Source organism: Bos mutus, chromosome 8 (assembly GCF_027580195.1).
Source record: "Bos mutus isolate GX-2022 chromosome 8, NWIPB_WYAK_1.1, whole genome shotgun sequence".
NCBI classification, from domain to species: domain Eukaryota; kingdom Metazoa; phylum Chordata; class Mammalia; order Artiodactyla; family Bovidae; genus Bos; species Bos mutus.
This window is the reverse complement of record NC_091624.1, coordinates 22800983-22824642: the sequence shown is the minus strand read 5'-3', so window position 1 is coordinate 22824642 and position 23660 is coordinate 22800983. Positions and strand designations below refer to the sequence as shown.

Genomic DNA, 23660 nt, shown 5'->3' with positions numbered 1-23660 from the left:
TTAGAAGCAGAGAGTGGAATAGTGTTGCCAGGGGCTGGGGGGTGGAATGGGGAGTTCCTGTTAAACAAGTATAACGTGGTAGTTATGCAAGGTAAACGAATTCTGGAGCTCTGCTGACAATGTTGTGCCTGTAGATAACAGTATTACACACTTGTGGTGGCTTCCCTTGCTGGAGAGCACGGGCTCTAGAGTGCTTCAGCAGCTGTGGCATGCAGGCTTAGTTGCCCCTTGGCGTGTGGAATCTTCCCAGACCAGGGGTTGAATCAGTGTTCCCTGCACTGGCAGGCTGTGGGGAGCGAGCTCCGCCCATGGCAAAGGTCATGAGGAAGGAGGCTTGACATACGCAAAGGCGGGATCAAGCCTCAGGAGTCTCCCTGGAAATTCTCGAGCAATCTACCCCCAAAACCAGAGTCTGCCTACTTTCTGCTTTGTGCTTTCACCTACACCTCTGACTTTATGGGGGGCTGTCCCCCACTACCTCTCTCTGAAAAAAGAGTTAGCTTACAGCTCCAGTTAATAATTCCTGGGTGCGACAGTGTTTCAACCTACAAACTCCTTTGGAAATCCTCTAGCCTGCCTGAATAGGTTTTTCCGGCCACACGTGATTGTTCAGAGCCTCCCAACTGTGAGAGGCAGGAGATGTTCTAAACTGTCTAAATACAGATTCCTTTGAGCAGTTAAAAGATTGATTAGAAATTGTATTGGTGAAGGGATTTTCACTTGTTGGGCCAATATTTGCTGCTAAGTCTCCATATCCCTTACCTGCTGTGTCCCTGGCAGTGTATTGATTAATATAATTGGTGTAAGTAGTAGCTTTAATGTTTGTAACCTGGGACCCTTGAGTTAATTCTTTTTCTTGTTATAGCCCACCACACCTTTGCTCTGTAGGAATGCAAATTTATCTAATGCTTTTGGAGGCTGGCGCCTGACTTTAGAATAATCACCTTTAGAGAAAAGCCTCCCGGGCCAGAAGATGATGCAAATCACCTAAACTTTTGCATATGATAAGTTTGCAGGAAGAAAGCCTGGCTTACTGCATGACTCTACCCCTTCCCCCATTATCCTCTATGCATAACTTAAGGTATAAAAACTACTTTGGAAAATAAAGTGCGGGCCTTGTTCACCGAAACTTGGTCTCACCATGTCGTTCTTTCTCCTACCTTCTGGCTGAATTATTCAGCCTCTTTTCTCCACTGAATTTCCTCACTGAGCTATCCTTATTTCAGCCTCTTTTCTCCACTGAATTTCCTCACTGAGCTATCTTCATTCTATTACTCTTTATATCCTTAATTAACGTTTAATTAAGCAATTGTTTCCTGATCTTCGCCGACGCCGTCTCTCCTTCGAATACCCTGGATCAGCCGGGGCTGGTCCCTGGCAGCAGGCATACTCTTTAGCACTGGGCCACAGGAAGGTCCTGGTGAGAATTCTTGCCAAGAAGAATCCAGTCAAACTATAAGCTCAATTCCAGTAACTACTTTGACCTTTACTACTGGCATATTTGCATTCTGCTTTTGCTTGGCTTTTGGTTTTATAGATTGAAAATTTAATATATTATCCAGCATAATTTTTCACATAAGCCATCTCTGTGCTTTTAAAAGCATATATGGAAACAAATTTTTAATTCTTTTTCAGAGAAAATGACCAAATAAATCAGAATGATAAACTATATATCTTTGAGATTTTGCCATGAGACTACCTATTCTTCTGCATAAAGGTCTCTCTCTGGGTTACTGATTACTAAATTAAAACTGCTATACTTAGAATTTTTAATAATTATTGTAATTTTAAAATATTGATGAACATAATTACAGACCACGTTTGTACAAAAGTACAGAGAAATATTGAAAAAAACATGCACAAAAGTCCACCAACAGAAAAATCGATAAACTAAAAGTGGTACATTGATAGAATGCAAGACATCTCAGCAGTAAGAATGACCAACTGCTGATACACAACAGGAATAGATCCCCAAAACATTATGCAGTAGAAAAAAAACAAGACACAAAGGAGCATGTGTAGATAAGCATGTGTACAAAATCACTTTATATAAGTGATTCCGCTTATATAAAGTTCCAACACAAGGAAAACTCCTCCACAATGATGGAGATCAGATGAGGAATCATCCAGCGCTGGGGGAGGGTGTGTGAGATGTTCATGGGGACACAAGGAAACTTTGGCAGTGATGGCATTGTTCTCTGTGTGGATTGGGACAAGGTATCACAACTGTGTGTATTTGTCAAAATGCATCAAATGATACCCTTAAAAGAGATGTGTTCTATCTATATAAATTATACTTTATACTATTGGTTAATTTTTAACATTTAACATGTGTTTTATTTTATTTATTGATTTTATTTTTGGCTACACTAAGACTTCGTTGCCGCACATGAGCCTTCTCTAGTTGCAGCGAGTGAGGGCCACTCTCCAGTTGCAGTGTTGAGGCTTCTCGTTGCAGTGGCTCCTCTCAAAGTCGAGCACAGGCTCTAGGGCTCACAGGCTTCAGGAGTCGTGGTGCACAGGCTTAGCTGCTCTGTAGCATGTGGAAACTTCTTGGACCAGGGATCAACCCCACGTCCCCTGCATTGGCAGGCATATTCCCAACCACTGGACCACGAGGGGAGTCCCAATAATATTGGTTAATTTTTTTTAAGTGAGTGTCCTAGGAAATGTTCAAATGTGTCCTATAAAAAAGGAGAGAGATCATAGTAAAGTAATTTTGAGGAAAAAGTGGATAAAAATGATCATACTGATGTATTTGTGCAGGACGTCTCAGAACCTATGCTAATATGAACTAAATAAGATGCTCCCAATGGTCATTGTGAATAGAACAGGAAATGTTCCTCTAGGTCAAATCCTGCTCCAATTGCCTTGACATGCATGGCAGCTTCTACCCTGCTGGTGCTACTGTGGACCCTGTCCAAAAAGATTCTTTCCTCCTCATGCCACCAAAAACCACAACACACAACAAAACAATGACAAACTAGAATTAAATTGAAAAATATTCTTAAACATCTGGATTCATTAGGTATTTGAGATGGTGGTCATAAAATTTCAGTCTCCTAATGACAGCCTAAAATCCTTATTCTTACATGCACGTCTGTCATGCCTTGTATCTGTACTGTTTCATTCTTACAACTGGACAATCAGATGGAACAACCTTTGAACTGTCACGCTGATATTTCACAGTCTCAGGAAACAAGCTTTCCTCTTTATTATGGAATGAAAGCTAAGGAAATGCCATTGTTCTCAAAAATGGGAGTCACTGTATTTTATTAATTAGTATATTTAAATCTGGGCTCTTTCTTGGGAGAAATCAATTATATTTTCATGAGGCACCTGCTTGAAGTTCTGTAAATTACAATGCAAATGACCCTTGGGCGATGCTCAGGAGACAGTCGGCGGCTAACAGCAAGCACTGAGGAAGGCGCGGCACCAGAGGCTCTTGCTCTCCCAGCAGAGCGAGCGGTGCCAGAGCCCCAGACAGGCCTGCTCCTGCATCTCCTCAAAACTGAGGCAAAGTAGAAATGTTGCTTCTAGAAATTCACACCCCTCTAGAAGAGTACTAATTTTCGTAATATTCCTAGCTTAAAAAAAACACCACAAGAAGCTACTATACTATACTACATTTGAAAAACTAAATAACAAGTTTAATGTTTCCAAGTTTGTAGACAGAAAAGTGATGTAAAAATTACCCAAATGTGTCTTTGGGAGGTTAAAAATTGGTTCCAATTATTTTAATAAGAAAATCAGTTCATGCATTCAAATACTAGTCTAGAGAAAGAATATGTCATTTGAACATATTTTCATCAAAAACCAAATGAAGTAAAGAATTACTGTCATAGGAAATCTCCTACCAAAGCATCTATTTTTGAAGAACTTGTGGAACAAGAAGAAATCAGGCTATAATCTTGAATGATTTCTTGAAATTGTCTGCCCTTGTAAGATCTGTTGGTCCTTCTTTGATTCTATTCACTGACATTCAACTATTCCAATAAAAAGTGCGTAATTTATACATGTTCCATCGTAGCAGTATGAGGTACATTGTCCTTAGAAGCCTGTCTCTGAGAATCGTCTGGATCATATTACACATTGGTTTTGAAAACAGTTCCTGTTCTATTGTGACCCATTAAGAGCATTTATTAAAACACTCCAGTACAATCTATGTGCCCTGTTTTGAAAATCCCAAGCCTAGCAATGAAAATGCCCTTTGAATACACCATGTCAGTTTCCTGTGCACAGAAATATCATCTTGATAAACAGACTTGAGCAGAAAATCATTAGTAGTAGTGCCTCAAGATATTTTAAAGAGATGAAGAAAATAAAGATTTTAATTATTCTAAATGCCTTGACTATTGAAACATACATGGTCTTTTTAAAATAGAGTTCCTGGTCCCATCACTTCATGGGAAACAGATGGGGAAACAGTGGACACAGTGTCAGACTTTATTTTTTTGGGCTCCAAAATCACTACAGATGGTGACTGCAGTCATGAAATTAAAACACGCTTACTCCTTGGAAGGAAAGTTATGACCAACCTAGATAGCATATTCAAAAGCAGAGACATTACTTTTCCAGTCTAGTCAAGGCTATGGTTTTTCCTGTGGTCATGTATGGATGTGAGAGTTGGACTGTGAAGAAAGCTGAGCGCCGAAGAATTGATGCTTTTAAACTGTGGTGTTGGAAAAGACTCTTGAGAGTCCCTTGGACTACAAGGAGATCCAACCAGTCCATTCTAAAGGAGGTCGGTCCTGGGTGTTCATTGGAAGGACAGATGCTAAAGCTGAAACTCCAATACTTTGGCCACCTCATGCCAAGAGTTGACTCATTGGAAAAGACCCTGGTGCTGGGAGGGATTGGGGGCAGGAGGAGAAGGGGACGACAGATGGCTGGATGGCATCACTGACTCGATGGACGTGAGTCTGAGTGAACTCCGGGAGTTGGTGATGGACAGGGAGGCCTGGCGTGCTGCGATTCATGGGGTCTCGAAAAGTCAGACACGACTGAGCGACTAAACTGAACTGAACTGAACTGAACTGAATAGGACTCTGAGATTAATCTGCTTATAGTTTGCTTGGTGATGTGAAGGTAAGAGTTTTCTGCCTATTTCTGCAAATAACCCAACTAATGAGATACATTCCTAGAGCCAGGCTCATATGTTAGTTTCAATGACAGGTGCCAAATTATGGTGAATGCCCTTTTATAACAGGAGGTTCCTAATTACATATGGCGCCCTCAAACACCTGTCTTCATTGCAGCGTGGTATGGAAAGAGTTAGTCTTAATGGAGGGCATTTGCTCTATTATTCTGGAGTCAGTTTATACCAATAGCAAAGAGCTGAGAGCACTTGTATGGCAATTAAGTATGAAATGCACTCATTTCCTGACAGGCTATGTGATTCTCACCCAGGAAAACCTTCCACCACTTCAGTGCTGCAAAGGTGATGTAATCAGAACTTCTGTGGCAGTGATGTGTGGCAACTCTTCTGGACAGAAACAAGATCAAGTCATATCTTTGTATCCTACCAAGGATAATGGAGGTAAGATAGCCTTGAACCACTTCAAATCTTTCTCCCATCATCCTAATAGGTTACACTTGAAATTATTAGGAGTTTTCTACTTTATACAAATGCTGAGAAATTAACTATAGATTTTGCTGAGTGCAAGATGAGACTAAGCCTTCCTTAGTTAGTCTTTTTTCTCACCTTCTGATTCTCACCACACTGTGGCAGGCAGCAGGCGTCATTTCAGCAAGTGCATCTGCTTGGCAAACCATCTTGGTTCACTGGTTCCCACTTGGAAGAGAAGTGAAAGAGAGAACTATGGCAAAAGCACCTAGCATGACACTGGGAACCAAGGAGAATCATCTATAAGAATCAATGACGATCATTTTACCACCACAATAAACAGGGTGGGAGTAAATAGAGAACTGCTGGGACCATCTCTATTTATGAAGGTCCCTTCCATGCAGAACTGGAACCAGAAAGATGATGGAAACCTTCCTCTTTCTCTGCAGAGAAAGCCATCCAAAACTTCCTGATTTTCTTCTCTCCCGGAGGAACCATGTAGCAGGAACCTCCAATGGCTGTAGAAATACAAGGAAAGAGCAGGTAGATGCAGGGAGGATCCGCCAAGCCAGAGGCTGTTGGTGCCTGCCCTGGCCTGTGTTCAGATGCAAGTCTCTCTGGACCACAGATTCTCTGAGGGCACCTGTAGGCCCTTGCGTAGTTTACATTTTCAAGGGGGTTTTATTAACCACTCCAAAAAACTCTCATTGAAACTCAATCTTAGTTGATAATCTGAAATGACAGAAAGAATATCAATTCTGTTACAAGTCTGGCCATCAGGATGACCAGATTCTTCATGTCCTCATCGGGTTCCCAGCAGAGCCAAGGTTGGGTACCTGTCCCAGATGCTCACTGACACACAGCGGATGGGCTGCCCTCCCCAAGAAGGGGCTGCTCTTCTTTCTGTCCCAATCAGCTGCAGTGACAAGGGGCTGGAGGAGAATGTATGTTGTTGTAGGCTCACGGGCTCTCACATCTATTTTCTTTGGCCTACACTATACTTTAAAAAAAATGTAAATGTTTGCCAACATGTAAAATTTGAGAGGTCTCACATTTTAAATGGCTAGGTTCTGGCTTCTCCAGAAATCAGTAGTTCCAAACCTCCAGTAGGAACCATGTGGAGGGCAGGAGAAGACACCTTGCTGGATGGGCGTGAGTTCTCCGTTAACACAGGTCCTTCCAGGCTCATCCACTCACTTGCAGCCCCAGGGGTCTGGGAGGCAGTCAGGGTGGCTGCCCTGCTCTAGAGGAATGACAACGTCCTCATCCTCAGAGCAAGCCTGGAGTCCAGAAATCAGCAGTTCCAATCTCCAGTTCTCTAGGGAGATCCTAGAGCACTGTGCTACCCGATGATGCCATTCTCACTCCTCCATGATTCTTCTTGACCATAGACCAGAGCCCTGGACTCTTTTTTGTTTTTAATTTACGAAATCATCATTGTAGGAACTGCCCCCAGAGACAAGCCCAGTCAGGGTGCTGACACTGGACTGCCAAGGATACAGGGAAACAAAAGAGGTGGTGGGGACCCTGGTACATGTACACAAGACTGGATTTGTGCTGTTCCAGTAACAGATGTGAGCTTCTAGAAAGTTCTCTGATAAGTGGATGGGGCATGCATATGCAGAGCAAATTTAATAACTGACACCACTTCAGCTAAACATGAGGAAAAGCAAGAAATGTGTAGTTTCTTGCAAAATATTCTTTTATTGAGAAACATTGAATATACTGAGAATTTTGGATTAAAGAATTTTTCTTTTTGGGGGTGCTGTTCAGCTTGTGGGATCTTAGTTTCCCAACAAAGGTTGAACCCAGGCCCTCAGCAGTGAAAGCATAGAGTCCTAACCACTGGATCCCTGGGGAATTCCCTAAAGATGTTCTTTGTGTGCAAAGTAATATAAATGTATCAAAAGAGGCATTAAATGCATTGATTCAATTATGTTATTAATATTTTACAGGTTTTATCATATTAAAGATTTTGAAAGCCCAATATATGTTCTTCGCTGTTGACATAAAATGAGAAGACAAATGTTAATAGCAATTCACTTTTTAAACTAAATGGGTTTTGTTCTTAAAATGCAATTTTTTTTCTTCATGGCACCAAAAGAAAACGCAACAAAAGTAAACATAAACAAGTGAAACTATATCAATTCAATGAAGCTTCTGCCTTTTCATCCAGAACCGCCATCTTCCAGTAACTCACCAAAATGACCGATATGGAGGGAAAAAGGAGGGGCTCTCACGACATGTTCTCTAGGCCTTTTAGAAAACATGGAGTTGTTCCTTTGGCTGCATACAAGGGAATCTACAAGAAAGGTGAGATTGTAGATATCAAGGGGATGGACACTGTTCGATAAGGAATGCCCCACGAATGTTACCATGGCAACACTGGAAGAGTCGATGATGTTACCCAGCCAAGCTGTTAGCATCATTGTAAACAAACAAGTTAAGACCAAGATTTTTGCCAAGAGAATCAACACGTGTGATGCTAGTGGTAAAGAACCTGCCTGCCAATGCAGGAGACATAAGAGACATGGGTTCAGTCCCTGGGTCAGGAAGATCCCCTGGAAGAGGGCCTGGCAGCCCACTCCAGTATTCTTGCCTGGAGAATCCCATGGACAGAGGAGCCTGGTGAGCTACCATCCATAGGGCCGCAAAGAGACAGACAAGACTGTAGCGACTTAGCACACATTCAGCATGTTAGGCATCCTAAGAGCCAAGATAGCTTCCTGAAATGTGTGAAGGAAAATGAAGGAAGGAAACAGAGGAAGACAAAGAGAAAGGTACTTGGGTTCAACTAAAGAGGCAGCCTGCTCCACCCAGAGACACATGCTTCATGAGAACCACTGGAGAGGAGCCTGAACTGTTGAAGCCTATTTCCATGATTTGATGGTATGATGAGTATAAAGAAAATAAAAGATCTGGACTCTTAAAACATTTCTCTTAATTGAGTAGAAGTCTTGTGTTCCCAACCCCCCAAAGAAATATTTAAAGCGCATTTTAATTGTGTGTTTTAAATTCAGTGGGTGACATCTTTACTTTTCAAACTGAGTGGTTTTTCTTCCTGAAAGATGTGGGCGTAGTTTGTTATGTAATATACTCCATTGGTTAATAAACTGCCCAACATTATTTATTAAAAAAAAAAAAAAAAACAAAGCTTCTGCACAGCAAACAAAGTCATCAACAAAATGAAAGGGCAACCTACCAAAAGAAAGAAAATAGTTTCAAATGATATATCTGGTTAGATCTATAAAGAACTCATGCAACTCAATAGCAAACAAACAAACAAACCATCTGATGTAAAAATGATGTAAAAAGGACCTGAATAGACATCCTTCCAGAAAAGACATGCAGATGGCCAACTATACAGGAATAGGTCCTCAATACCACTAATTATCAGGGAAATGCAATGAAAATCACAGTGATGTATCACCTCACAGCTGTTAGAATGAAACTGAAAATGAAAGTTGCTCAGTCACGTCCAACTCTTTTCGATCCCATTGCTTATGCAGTCCATGGAATTCTCCAGGCCAGAATACTGGAGTGGGTAGCCGTTCCCTTCTCCAGGGGATCTTCCCAACCCAGAGATCAAACCCAGGTCTCCCGCATTGCTGGTGGATTCTTTACCAGCTGAGCCACCAGGGAAGCCCCAATATCTGTTAGAATGGCTATTTTCAAAAAGACAAGAGATAACAAGTGCTGACAAGGATGTGAATAAAATACAAGCCTCGTGCACTATTGGTAGAAATGTAAATTGGTGCCTCCACTATGAAAGACAGTATGGAGGTTCCTTAGAATATTAAAAATAGAACTACCATATGATCCAGCAATCCCATGTCCAGGTATTTGTCTGAAGGAAAACAAGTCACTGTCTCAAAGAGATAGTTGCATCCCTATGTTTATTGCAGCATTACTCACAGTAGCCAAGATATGAAAACAACCTGAGTGTCCGCCGGAGGATGAATGGGTAAAAAGATGTGGTATACATACACAATGAAGTATTGTTCAGCCACGAAGAAAAATAAAATCTTGCCATTTGTAACAAAATGGAGGAAACTCAAGGGCTTATGCTAAGTGAACTGTCATAAAAAGACAAATTCTGTATGGTATGACTTATTTGTGGAATCCTAAAAAAAGAAAACTTTATAGAAACACAAATTATAATGGTGGTTGCCAGGGACTGGGTGATGGAATAAATAGGGAGAGATTGGTAAAAGTGTCCTAACTTCTAGCAATAAGATGAGCAAGAACTGAGGCTCTAGGGACTTCCCTGATGCTCCAGTGGTTAAGAATTTGCCTTCCAATGCAGGGGAGGTGGGTTTGATCCCAGGTGGGGGAACTAAGACCCTGGAGTAACTAAGCTGGCATACCACAACTAGAAAGTCTGAGCATCACAACTAGAGAAGCCCTCACGCTGCAACCAGGAGCCTATGAGCACCACAGCAAAGGTCCAGTGCAGTCAAAATATAAATTAAAAAAAAAAAAAAAAAACAGATAATTTTTAAAAAGGTCTCAGGAGCTGATGTATAACATGACGACTATAGCTGATAATATTGTGTTGTATAATTGAAATTGACTAAGGGATGCGAAGAGCCGACTCACTGGAAAAGACCCTGATGCTGGGAAAGATTGAAGGCAGGAGGAGAAGGGGACAATAGAGGGTGAGATGGCTGGATGGCATCACTGACTCAGTGGACATGAGGTTGAGCAGCTCCAGGAGTTGGTGAAGGACAGGGAAGCCTGGCATGCTGCAGTCCACGAGGTCGCAAAGAGTCAGACACGACTGAGCTACTGAACAACAACAAAGGGAGTAGAACTTAAATGTTCTCACAAAAAAAATGAAAAAGGTTAATTACGTGAGGTGACAGATGCATTAATGAATCGATGGGAAGAATCCTTTCCCATGTGTATGTATATCAAATCACCATGATGCACACTTTAAATAGCTTGCAATTTTAAATGTCAATCATACCTCAATAAAACTGAAATTAAATTTTTTCTTCAAAATAATCCTTTAAAAACCAGAAAATCACAAAGCATCAAAAGGTAATTAAGTTCCTGCCAAATCTCTACCTTCATGTAAGATAGTAGCACCACCGTCTGCTGAAGTTCCAGATCAACCGCACATTTTTCACTTGCTTTCTCCCTTCCAGAGTTGAATTTGGTATGTAATTTGAGGAGATGTAATTTGGTATGTAACGTGGGGAGATGAATTTGGTATGTAACTTGAGAAGATATAATTTGGTATGTTAGAAGTATCTCCCTTAGAGAAAAACAAAAAACCACTCAAATCTCTCCCAGAGTACATCCAAGCAAGATTGTAATAAACTGCTAAAATCATAGTTTGTTATTCTGGACTCAGAGAGACTACACATAAAACTGTAGTTTTTAAAACGTGGGGAAGGATCTGTTCAGGTGAGACAATGTAGGTATTAGTTATAATACAAAAGAGTTCTTCTGTCACTGAAGTGGGGGTGGTCATGGAAATCTAGTAGCTACCATGATTGCTTCTCAAGTCCTCACTGGGAAGATAGGCTCTGACAGAATCTCACAGGCACATGTTTCCTTGAAGCTCCTTGTCTGATGAGGCTTCCCTTTCCTTTAGTTATAATAAACATTCAAGAGAAAGGGAAAATTAACTATTTAATAACTGTTAGGTATGCTGCCCAGATCCCCCTCAGAACTGAGGAGCTCATTCCCTGGATGAGTCCCTCTTCCTTTCTTTGAGATTGCAAATACTGCAACTTCACCCAAGGTCACATCTTCTCACTGCTGGATGCGAGATTTGACTCATGGAGGGGCAGCTAAGCAATGTCATCCCAGCACAAAAATCCTCATGTCCCAGTGAGGTTGCTGTTGCACCCACATCACAGCCAAGCTCCACCCTACCCAGTCTTGCACCTTCACTCCTTCACAGTATGGTTCCCAAGAAGTCACCTCAAAACTCCCTGCAGACTCTATTTTCTAAGGAATGCCAAATACAGTATACCTTTGTCACTTCATTTTTTAAAAGGATAATCACAAAAATATCGGAAAGTCTCAACAGTTAAAAAATTGTCATGTGTCGACCTCAGATTTTTTCTTAGAAGACAGTGTCAACTGACATTGACAAAAGAATGTTATTTTTTGTTCAACAATGGCAAAATTCACAGGACATCAAAACAGCTGTCAAGCGGTCAATTTAGTGGAGACAAAATTTATAAAATTGTTTTTAAGTGTAATTAGCTATCTTGGGCAACTATCTAATTACCTGAAATGTATGGCCCTTAAGTTCAAGTATGCTATTAGTAATAGTAGTTTTCTTTCAACTGTGCTTTGAACAGCTTTAGTGAAGCAAAACCTTGCCTTCAAACACACTGTGAATTGTTCTTGTCAAAATTAGCTTATGTTTTAAGAATTTTCAGACAAAACTTGGAAGAAAGACATTACTTCTCACTTGTTTTTGAAGGCCATGTATCCCAGCCATATCTGAGCAGTGCAGGCTAGCAGTGAGGTGAGAAAGAGATGAAGAAATAGTCTCTTCCCCATTATTCCCTGACAGTGCCCGCCAGGGGGCATACATTTAGAATCTACTTCAAAGTAATGTCACTGATGATCCAAACACCAGATGAGGGGATGAGTACAAGTCGTGATTGTTGAAGAAGATGCGTTTTCTGTTTCCTTTTTTTTTTGTCCTTTGATCCCCAAAGCTGCCCCACCCTTGTCAAGCTGTGTTCCTGGGGGCCCTAAGAAATTCTGGGCTCAGGGCGCGTCTTCCTCCCATTCTTGGAGCTACACCAGCTGAATGAAAGGCAAAGGTGACTGGCATCACCAGTCTGAAACACACTTCTCCAGACTAATACTTTTCTAACCTCCACTAGTTAAATAAAGTGGTGCATGCCAACAATAAGTTTTTCCCAGTAAGACAGGGAAATCTGTAAGGAACGTGGCACAGATCTGTGCATTTCTCTACCTCATAACTACTCTGAAGACAGTTATCAGAAAATCAGTGAGAAGTTCATGACTCGCTCACAGGACCCAGAAGGAGCCATGGGACAGAAAGCAAACAATGTACCAAAGACAGAGATAGAGCTGCAGGGGTGCAAACAGTAGGCAGAACTTCTCTATTTCAAAAGAAAGGGAAGGATGGAGGGAGAAAGAAGAGAGAGAGGGAGGGAGGAAGGGAGGAAGCAAGGAAGAAAGAAAAGAGGAGGGAGGAAGAGAAAAAGAAAGAAAAAGTCACTCCCAGTAATTTTGTTTTAATCCCCAGTACTTTACCCCTTTTCATACTGTTCACCCTGCTTATTTAACTTCTATGCAGAGTACATCATGAGAAACGCTGGACTGGAAGAAACACAAGCTAGAATCAAGATTGCCAGGAGAAATATCAATAGCCTCAGATATGCAGATGACACCATCCTTATGGCAGAAAGTGAAGAGGAACTAAAAAGCCTCTTGATGAAAGTGAAAGTGGAGAGTGAAAAAGTTGGCTTAAAGCTCAACATTCAGAAAACGAAGATCATGGCATCTGGTCCCATCACTTCATGGGGAATAGATGGGAAACAGTGGAAACAGTGTCAGACTTTATTTTTGGGGGCTCCAAAATCACTGCAGATGGTGACTGCAGCCATGAAATTAAAAGATGCTTACTCCTTAGAAGGAAAGTTATGACCAACCTAGATAGCATATTCAAAAGCAGAGACATTACTTTGCCAACAAAGGTCTATCTAGTCAAGGCTATGGTTTTTCCTGTGATCGTGTATAGATGTGAGAGTTGGACTGTGAAGAAAGCTGAGCACCGAAGAAATGATGCTTTTGAACTGTGGTGTTGGAGAAGACTCTTGAGAGTCCCTTGGCCTGCAAGGAGATCCAACCAGTCCATTCTGAAGGAGATCAGCCCTGGGATTTCTTTGGAAGGAATGATGCTGAAGCTGAAAGTCCAGTACTTTGGCCACCTCATGCGAAGAGTTGACTCATTGGAAAAGACTCTGATGCTGGGAGGGATTGGGGGCAGGAGGAGAAGGGGACAACAGAGGATGAGATGGCTGGATGGCATCACTGATTCGATGGACGTGAGTCTGAGTGAACTCCAGGAGTTGGTGATGGACAGGGAGGCCTGGCGTGCTGCGATCCATGGGCTCACAAAGAGTTGGACATGACTGAGCAACTGAACTGAACTGAACTGAACTGAACTTTACCCCTTCCCTGGAGGAGGGCATGGCAGCCCACTCCAGTGTTCTTGCCTGGAGAATCCCATGGACTAAGGAGCCTGGTGGGCTAGAGTCCGTGGGGTCGCAAAGAGCCAGTCACGACTGAAGCAGCTTAGCACGCACGCAAGCCTTTTACCCCTTTGTTGTTGTTCAGTCACTAAGTCGTGTCTAACTCTTACTGACCCCGTGGACTGTAGCCCCCCAGGTTCCTCTGTTCATGGGGTTCTCCAGGCAAGAATACTGGAGTGGGTTGTCATTTCCTTCTCCAGGGGATCTTCCCAGACCAGGAATCGAGACCACATCTCCCACTGAGCCACCACGAAAGCCCCACTTTACCCCTTACAGGAAGCCTACTTGAAATAAAAATACATAAATGTATTAGAAAGTAAGATCTATCCTGTTGGTTGCTAGACAGTACCAGGTAAAGCATATTTCTTGTAAAAGTCACTGAGACACAAGGTTTCACATATAATGATGCAAAAGGATTAAATACTTGAAACAATACTGAATTTCTGTGGCCACAAAATCATAAATGTTGTTATTCAGTTGCTCATTTGCGTCCGACTCTTTACGACCCAGTGGACTACAGTATCCCAGGCTTCCCTGTCCTTCACTGTCTGCCAGAGTTTGCTCAAAATGGCACCCCACTCCAATACTCTTGCCTGGAAAATCCCATGGACAGAGGAGCCTGGTGGGCTGCAGTCCATGGGGTTGCTAAAATTGGACACGACTGAGCGACTTCACTTTCACTTTTCACTTTTATGCATTGGAGAAGGAAATGGCAACCCACTCCAGTGTTCTTGTCTGGAGAATCCCAGGGACGGGGGAGCCTGGTGGGCTGCCGTCTATGGGGTCGCGCAGAGTCGGACACGACTAAAGTGACTTAGCAGCAGCATGTCCATTGAGTTGGTGATGCCATCCAACCATCTCATCCTTTCCTGCTCCCTTCTCCTCCTTCCCTCCATCTTTCCCAGCATCAGGGTCATTTTTAATGAGTCAGTTTTTCACATCAGGTGGCCAGAGTATTGGAGCTTCAGCTTCAGCATCAGTCCTTCCAATGAATATTCAGGACTGATTTCCTTTAGGACTGACTGGTTTGAAAGACAGCTGAATAATGGTAATACCTATTTTACTATCCAGATGATAAGAGATCAAGAATTTGTACTAAAATTATTCCTCAGAATCACACGAGAAGTAAAGGCAGACTTCATTGGCAGGTTGGAGATAATTAAGATGGACACTTACTGGGAACACAAAATACGTAAAACCTGCAGAGAGCTGACACAGGATTGCTATCATTGAATTCAGGCCCCAAGACATAAGCTTGTTTGAACACTGAATATCCTGCAGGTTGGAACAGAAATGTTTTCAACTGTGTGTGACCCACTTTACATAAACTTGTTGACAGCCAGATAGAAGGCTGTGACTTACAATGCTGATTTTATTTTCTTTCCTTTTCTTTCCCTCCCCTCTTTTCACGTTTGTCCCCTACTTAATTTAGCCTGAACTGAACACACACCTTCCCTTCTAGAATTTAGTTTTAAACTGATATGTCACCAGTAACAAAACTGAAAGAAAAAGCAACAATTTAGCAAGAATAAATCAACAGATTTTCTTTCTTTCTTTAAATAAGATCCTATGAAAAACCTGAATGATCTTTTGGGTCAACCCAGTATTTATTTATATATTGGGCTGGGTCAGATCTCAGTTGGGATCTTTAATTTTTACATGTGGGATCTAGTTCCCTGACCAGGGATTGAACCTGGGCCCCCTGTATTGGGAGTGCAGAGGTTAGCGACTGGACCACCAAGAAAGTCCCCAAATCAACAGATTTTCTAAGAAGAACCAATTTTCATCATATGATAAGCAAAGATACAGCTTTGTTGTTCAGTTGCTAAGTCACGTCCAAATCTTTGCAACCCCATGGACTGCAGCACACCAGGCTTCTCTATCCTTCTCTATCTCCCAGAATTTGCTCAAACTCATGTTCACTGAGTCAATGATGCCATCCTACCATCTCATCCTCTGTCTGCCCCTCCTCTTCTTGCCCTCAATCTTCCTCAGCATCAGGGTCTTTTCCACTGAGTCGCCTCTTTGGGTCAGGTGACCAAAGTTTTGGAGTTTCAGCTTCAGCATTCCTTTCAGTGAATATTCAGGGTTGACTTAAAGATACAGCCAAATAAGATCAATTTTCCACACAAGCTAGGAATAAGGTGACTCCCATAAAGTGAGGTTTTTAACTACCCCAAAACATTGTCTATAACTGCGTCAGTTCAGTTCAGTTCAGTAGCTCAGTCATGTCAGACTCTTTGCAACCCCATGAACTGCAGCACGTCAGGCCTCCTTGTCCATCACCAACTCCCAGAGTTCACCCAAACTCATGTCCATCGAGCCGATGATGCCATCCAGCCATCTCATCCTCTGTCATCCCCTTCTCCTCCTGCCTCCAATCCCTCCCAGCATCAGAGTCTTTTCCAATGAGTCAACTCTTCACATGAGGTGGCCAAAGTACTGGAGTTTCAGCTTTAGAATCAGTCCTTCCAAAGAACACCCAGGACTGGTCTCCTTTAGAATGGACTGGTTGGATCTCCTTGCAATCCAAGGGACTCTCAAGAGTCTTCTCCAACACCACAGTTTAAAAGCATCAATTCTTCAGTGCTCAGCTTTTTTCATAGTCCAACTCTCACATCCCTACATGACCACTGGAAAAACCATAGCCTTGACTAGACGGACCTTTGTTGGCAAAGTAATGTCTCTGCTTTTGAATATGCTATCTAGGTTGGTCATAACTTTCCTTCCAAGTTAGAGGGATTTGGGAATATCTAGGTATCATTAACCGAGAAGACAATGGCACCCCACTCCAGTACTCTTGCCTGGAAAATCCCATGGATGGAGGAGCCTGGTGGGTTGCCGTCTATGGGGTCGCACAGAGTCGGACACGGCTGAAGTGACTTAGCAGCAGCAGCAGCAGGTATCATTAAAAGGTGTGAATTCTGTGGAGAAGAAACAAATGGTTAGGACTAAATGTAAGTGAAACTAAGATGTATGTTGCATCTTGTCTGGAGTATCAATATGAGTTAAAGAGACACAATCTTAGTACTGTAGACCAAATGGCCCTATAGCGTTTTAAACATGTGCAGAGGGAAGTGATTCTGCCAACAGGCACTTGAGGACCACGTATGGAAATGATGGATGCATCAGCCACCATCAAATACAACTCAGCCTCCAGTTCACAGCTGTTTCCTAAGACAGCCATCAGGCAAGACGCCATTCAGGTTTATCACACACACCCTTGTCCACCTGAAACAGCCTCCTAGGGCTAGTCATTTTCTTATATTGAGGGGAGCATGTGCTGAAGAGCAGAGCTGAACATCTATCCTTCACTCACTAGAAAGTAATAAATTGGCTTCTTTGGTTTATACATCAGTCTCTTAAGAGTTTGGTTAATTTGAGTTTACACCTATGGGTATGTGGAAAATAACTGGGAACACCACCCTGGAGTAAAGACTCTATTGGGGAGCCAGTGCCAAGAAGAATACCACCTGAATAGTCAGCAGCCACCCCCTTTGGCATCACAGTGGGATCAAGCCTTTAATATTGATGCTTGATCAAGAGGACAGAAAATTCTGGGGTCAGCTCTCCAGCAATACACCTAAAGACCCTCTCTACATATCATTTTCCATTGGAAAACATTTTCTTTAAGGAGAAAATTTCCTGAATAATTTTTATCTCGCCTTTCCCTAAAATCTTTTCCTAATCAAACAGATATTTCATGAAAGTTTCAGCACTTCCTATAAAATTTTTTAATTGCTTTAATTTATTCCATAAAATTTCACTTTTGACCCAAAGTTACTTGACCCAAAAGTTCTGATGGGCGTTTTGTGCTGGGCCCAGCATGTCTGAAGGTTAGCGTCTCACCAGACTTCTCACCTCTGTTCCTCTACACCTCGATCTGGTTGCACTACCCTCCTCTTACTGGAAATCTCAGCTCAGATCTCGCAGTGGTAATTTTCAAGTTTATGGGAAGATGGGCAGCAAACCCCTCTTGATACTGGTGTGGCCAGAGCAACAGACCTTGCAGGTTTATCTCTGTAGACCACCCACCACTGAGCAGCCCCACTCCTGAAAGGAAAAGGGCAGGTCCATGGGCCCTGGACGAAAACCCTACAGAAGGTAGGTTCACGGGTTCACGCCTGGAAAGCCATCACACCAGACTGGCGGATCTCACTTCGCTGGGAAGCCAGCTCATTCAGCCGAGCATCTGAGCTCCAGCCACTCCCCACTGGAAATGTGAGGACGGAGACTGTCTTCTCCCTGCCGCCTCGTTTAGGGGTCACATTCCAGCACAAATATCTCCAGAATTAGATATCAGAAAGAACTAGATATCTTCTAACATAAAGACCTGCCGAGAGCCAGCGTGAGGAACTCCACCCGTGGCAAAGGTCATGAGGAAGGAGGCTCGGCATACACAAAGGCGGGATCGAGCCTCAGGAGTCTCCCTGGATATTCTCGAGCATCTACCCCCAAAACCAGAATCTGCCTACTTTACTGCTTTGTGCTCTCACCTCTGACTTTACGGGGGCTGTCCCCCACCACCATCTCACTCTCTCTGAAAAGGAGTTAACTTACAGCTCCAGTTAATAAAGTTCCTGGGCATAAAAGGAGTGTTTAAATCCAAACCCCTCAGATAGCTCTCTAACTTGCCTGAGAAGTTTACCAGGACTCCTACAGCTATGCATATGATTGTTTACAGTCTCCCAACAGTGAGAGGCATGGGAAGCTTAAGATATTCAAATAGCTTAGAGCCTCTCAGAGAGTTAGAAACTGTCAGAATAAAACTAGTTAAAGATTTCATTGATGAGCCAATGCTTCCTGCCAAGTTTCCACATCCCCTGTTTTGTATCCTTGAATGTGTATTAATTAATATAGTTGGTATGTAGAAAAGATAAGTAGTGGCCTTGGTGCTAGCAACTTTAGACCCTTAAGGTAATAAATTCTTTTCTTTGTTGTAAACTCACTGCACCTCTGCCCTATAGGAATGCAACTTTATCTAACACCTTCGGAGGATGGCGCCAGACCTTAAAATAATTACTCTTAGAGAAAATAAGTCTTATGGTTGACAAACCTTTGTCAGAGTCATAAAATGTTAATAGGCCTTCTGGCCAGAAGATGATGTAAATCACCTAAACCATTTGTATACGATAAATTTGCAGAAAAGAAACCCTGGTTTCAATAAGGATCAAAGACTGCCGACTTTGCATGATTTCACATCTCCTATTATCCTCTATGTGCAACTTATGGTATAAAAGCCCCTGTTGAAAATAAAGCTACGGGCCTTGCTCATCAAAGCTTAGTCTCCCTGTGTCATTCTTTCTTGTTTCCTTTTCCTCCTTTTCTCTTCTGTTCTTCCTTCATGCCAAAATAATTTGGAGCATGGGGGTCCTCTGCAACCGCTTATTTGCCTGGGCTTCTAAGACCCACTCGAGAAGGTGCCTAAGGTGGGGCACCTTCCGCTATTCAAGAGGGCGCCTGCGGCCTCCGTGGTCAGAGCAAGTTTGGTGTCACGAACTTTATTGATTTCCCGCATAAACCAGTTATTATTGATCATCTAATAAATCTCTCAGCCTTTGCTATTCCTTAATCGCCAACGCCGTCATCCTGAGGGAATCCCTGGATCCAACTGGGGCTGGACTCCGGTAAAGACCCTCTTTCCCTTTGAAAGAAACTGTCACATAGTTCATTCAAAATTATCAAAATTACAGTTTCATTCATTTCAAGTTGCCAGTAGCAGTACTGAAAACTGTTCTGCACCAATGAAAAAACAAAATGTGGATTTATCTCTCATAAATCTCTACCAAGATAAGCATCAGCATCAATAGTAATTTAAGGAATGAGAAGCTTATTTAAATGAGGACCACAGTTCCTGGAACTCTCCCCTCCTTTTATTTGTCTAAAAAGCTTTTAGCATTGAATTTTTAACATCTGCTACAAAACAGTTCTTCCACACACTATTCTTTCAAAGTGATTTTATTACACATTCAGTTCTTTTAAAATATGTCAAACTGACAAAACATAGATATCTCCATTCTAAATGTGTAAATGTTGAAAGTTTTACTAGAAAATGAAGTTGCATGAAGGGGAGAAGATACTTTGCCTGAGAGAGACAGAGGTGGACATCCTGAGCAAAGGGCAACCACAGCATAGGAACTCAGGGCCAGACATCTAAGGAGTGATGAAAATAAGAGCTATATATTTGCTTTCCTTTACCTGCCTCCTCTCCATAGTGTAGTGGTTATCACATTCGCTTCACCATGCGGAAGATCCCTGGTTTCAAACCAGACAGAAACAGACTGGGCTTTCCTCCGTGGCTCAGCAGTAAAGAATCAGCCTGTCAGGAGACACAGCAGGAGTCACAGGTTCAATCCCTGGGTCAGAAAGATCTTCTGAAGAAGGAAATAGCAACCCATTCCAATATGCTTGCCTGGAAAATCCCATGCCCACAGAAAATCCCATGCCCAGAGAAGCCTGGGCTGTATAAGGTCCATGGGGTCCATGTAGTCCTTTGGGCCAAAGAGTCGAACACAACGGAGCACCCATGCACACATTTGAGAACTAGTCACAGAGGAACAGGGGATCTTCTGGAACTCTCAGGCTCAGGATGAGACCAGTGAGCAGAGGTGGGAGAAGAAACTAACATTTCTCACACATTCTAGTTGTACCTGCAAGGGCTTCTCAGCAAACCCTGCCCCCTGCCACACATACAATCATCCCCATTTTACAGACATGGGTACTGAGGCACAGAAGATTAAGAATTCACGTTCCATGGGCTACAAATTAGTCACTTGGACACCTAACAGAAAAGAATATCTGCCAAGAAGAGGAAATTGACATTCCAACCCATGGGGAAATGAAGGGAAGGGAAGTGAAGTGAAGTCGCTCAGTCATGTCCAACTCTTTGCAATCCCATGGACTGTTGTCTACCAGGCTTCTCTGTCCATGGGATTTTCCAGGCAAGAGTACTGGAGAGGGTTGCCATTTCCTTCTCCAGGGGATCTTCCTGACCCAGGAATTGAACCCATGTCTCCTGCGTTGGAAGCAGATGCTTTACCTTCTGAGCCACCAGGGAAGCCCTTCATGGGGAAGTCAAGGTTAAATCAGGAGGCTGCCCAGATGCTCTCTTTGGAGTGGAGTACAGGACAGACAGAAAGTACAGGACAGCCAGGAGACCAGCAGACACAAGACCATGCTCAGGTGGGAGACCTGCTGAGGAAAGGTTGGCTCTGGCCGAGTCTAGAGGAGGCTGATGCTAGAGTAAGAGGGGCGCACACACCAAGCAGGGGGCAGGACATTTGATTGTTCACGTTCACCTTGAGAGATGCTGACTGGAAGCAAAACAGGGGAGCAGACAGCAGACGGATATAACTGGACCAGGCAGAAACAGATTTTTAAACAAAATTTATGTTTTTTCCATTTGTCTAGCTTTATTGAGAAGAAATTTTCTTAGAGTTGAGACCCTTTCTCTGTGGGCACTTGGTAACTGTGAACAACAACACCAAAGCTATTCCTAACAATTTGGGCTCATAATCATTGGCACTTTAGAATAGAAGGCAGCAAACTGCAGCCCACCACCTCTTTTCATGTGGTCTGCAAACTAATAATACTTTTTACATTTGTAAATGATTAGGGAAATAAAAGAAGATGACTACAGCAAGCCCCCTACATCCGAACGAGTTCCATCCCAGGAGTACGTTCACAAGTCCAATTTGTTCCCAGGTCCACTAAAGTTAGCCTACTAACACAATCAGCTATATAGTACTGTACACTATTCACACAAATAATATATAAAAAACAAACACACAAAAAAGAAAACATGCTTAATCTTACAGTACAGTGCCTTGAAAAGTACAGAAGTACAATAGCTGGCATACGGGGACTGTCAGAGAGGGCACAGGCAAGCAGAGTTACTGACTGGAGGAGGGAGAGGAGGTGGGAGATGGTAGGGCTCAGATCAGATCAGATCAGTTGCTCAGTCGTGTCTGACTCTTCTCGACCCCATGAATCGCAGCACGCCAGGCCTCCCTGTCCATCACCAACTCCTGGAGTTCACTCAGACTCACGTCCATCGAATCAGTGATGCCATCCAGCCATCTCATCCTCTGTCGTCCCCTTCTCCTCCTGCCTTCAATCCCTCCCAGCATCAGAGTCTTTTCCAATGAGTCAACTCTTCACATGAGGTGGCCAAAGTACTGGATTTTCAGCTTTAGTATTATTCCTTCCAAAGAAATCCCAGGGCTGATCTCCTTCAGAATGGACTGGTTGGATCTCCTTGCAGTCCAAGGGACTCTCAAGAGTCTTCTCCAACACCACAGTTCAAAAGCATCAATTCTTTGGTGCTCAGCCCTCTTCACAGTCCAACTCTCACATCCATATATGACCACAGGAAAAACCATAGCCTGGACTAGACGGACCTTTGTTGGCAAAGTAATGTCTCTGCTTTTCAGTATGCTATCTAGGTTGGTCATAACTTTCCTTCCAAGAAGTAAGCGTCTTTTAATTTCATGGCTGCAGTCACCACCTGTAGTGATTTTGGAGCCCAGATAAATAAAGTCTGACACTGTTTCCACTGTTTCCCCATCTATTTCCCATGAAGTGGTGGGACCGGATGCCATGATCTTCATTTTCTGAATGTTGAGCTTTAAGCCAACTTTTTCACTCTCCTTTTTCACTTTCATCAAGAGGCTTTTTAGTTCCTCTTCACTTTCTGCCATAAGGGTGGTGTCATCTGCATATCTGAGGTTATTGATATTTCTCCTGGCAATCTTGATTCCAGCTTGTGTTTCCTCCAGTCCAGCATTTCTCATGATGTACTCTGCATATAAGTTAAATAAACAGGGTGACAATATACAGCCTTGACGAACTCCTTTTCCTATTTGGAACCAGTCTGTTGTTCCATGTCCAGTTCTAACTGTTGCTTCCTGACCTGCATACAAATTTCTCAAGAGGCAGATCAGGTGTTCTGGTATTCTCATCTCTTTCAGAATTTTTCATAGTTTATTGTGATCCACACAGTCAAAGGCTTTGGCATAGTCAATAAAACAGAAATAGATGCTTTTCTGGAACTCTCTTGCTTTTTCCATGATCCAGCAGATGTTGGCAATTTGATCTCTGGTTCCTCTGCCTTTTCTAAAACCAGCTTGAACATCAGGAAGTTCACGGTTCACATATTGCTGAAGCCTGGCTTGGAGAATTTTGAGCATTACTTTACTAGCATGTGAGATGACTGCAATTGTGCGGTAGTTTGAGCATTCTTTGGCATTGCCTTTCTTTGGGATTGGAATGAAAACTGACCTTTTCCAGTCGTGTGGCCACTGCTGAGTTTTCTAAATTTGCTGGCATATTGAGTGTAGCACTTTCACAGCATCATCTTTCAGGATTTGGAATAGCTCAACTGGAATTCCATCACCTCCACTAGCTGGAGGTCAGCAATTGGAGATGGACTTTCAATACAGACAAGAAGGGGAAAATGACACAATGGATTTTGATGACGCATGTTGAGGTCCAGATATTTCATATTCTGACCCAACATGGAAGGCGAGGGTGCTGGTGGGCAGAGGGTTAAAGCACTGTAGGATCATCCCTTGTCTTCCTATCAACATTTCTTTAACCTTTTCTACTAAAGTAGAAGCCTGATTCTTCTCCTGGACCCCAGGCCTCTGGGCCTTTTCCTGGGAGGCTGCCATTTTTAGCATTTAAACCCCAAGATATGGGAGTAGAGATGCCAAATTAACCAAGCACAGCAAAGCGATGAAAAGGAATTGAGGTAGCCTCTTCTGCTAACTCATTGGTAGGGTGACCTCCTGGTCATGTACAATGTGATGCTAAGGTGTAGAGATCAATGGCAACCATCC

At 42.8% G+C, this 23660-nt stretch overlaps 1 pseudogene; it reads left to right on the top strand.

Annotated features, from left to right (window-relative positions):
• Window positions 1-7770: 7770 nt before the first annotated feature.
• On the top strand, window positions 7771-8453 carry LOC106701657 (large ribosomal subunit protein eL21-like; annotated as a pseudogene).
• The last annotated feature ends 15207 nt before the right edge of the window (window positions 8454-23660 follow it).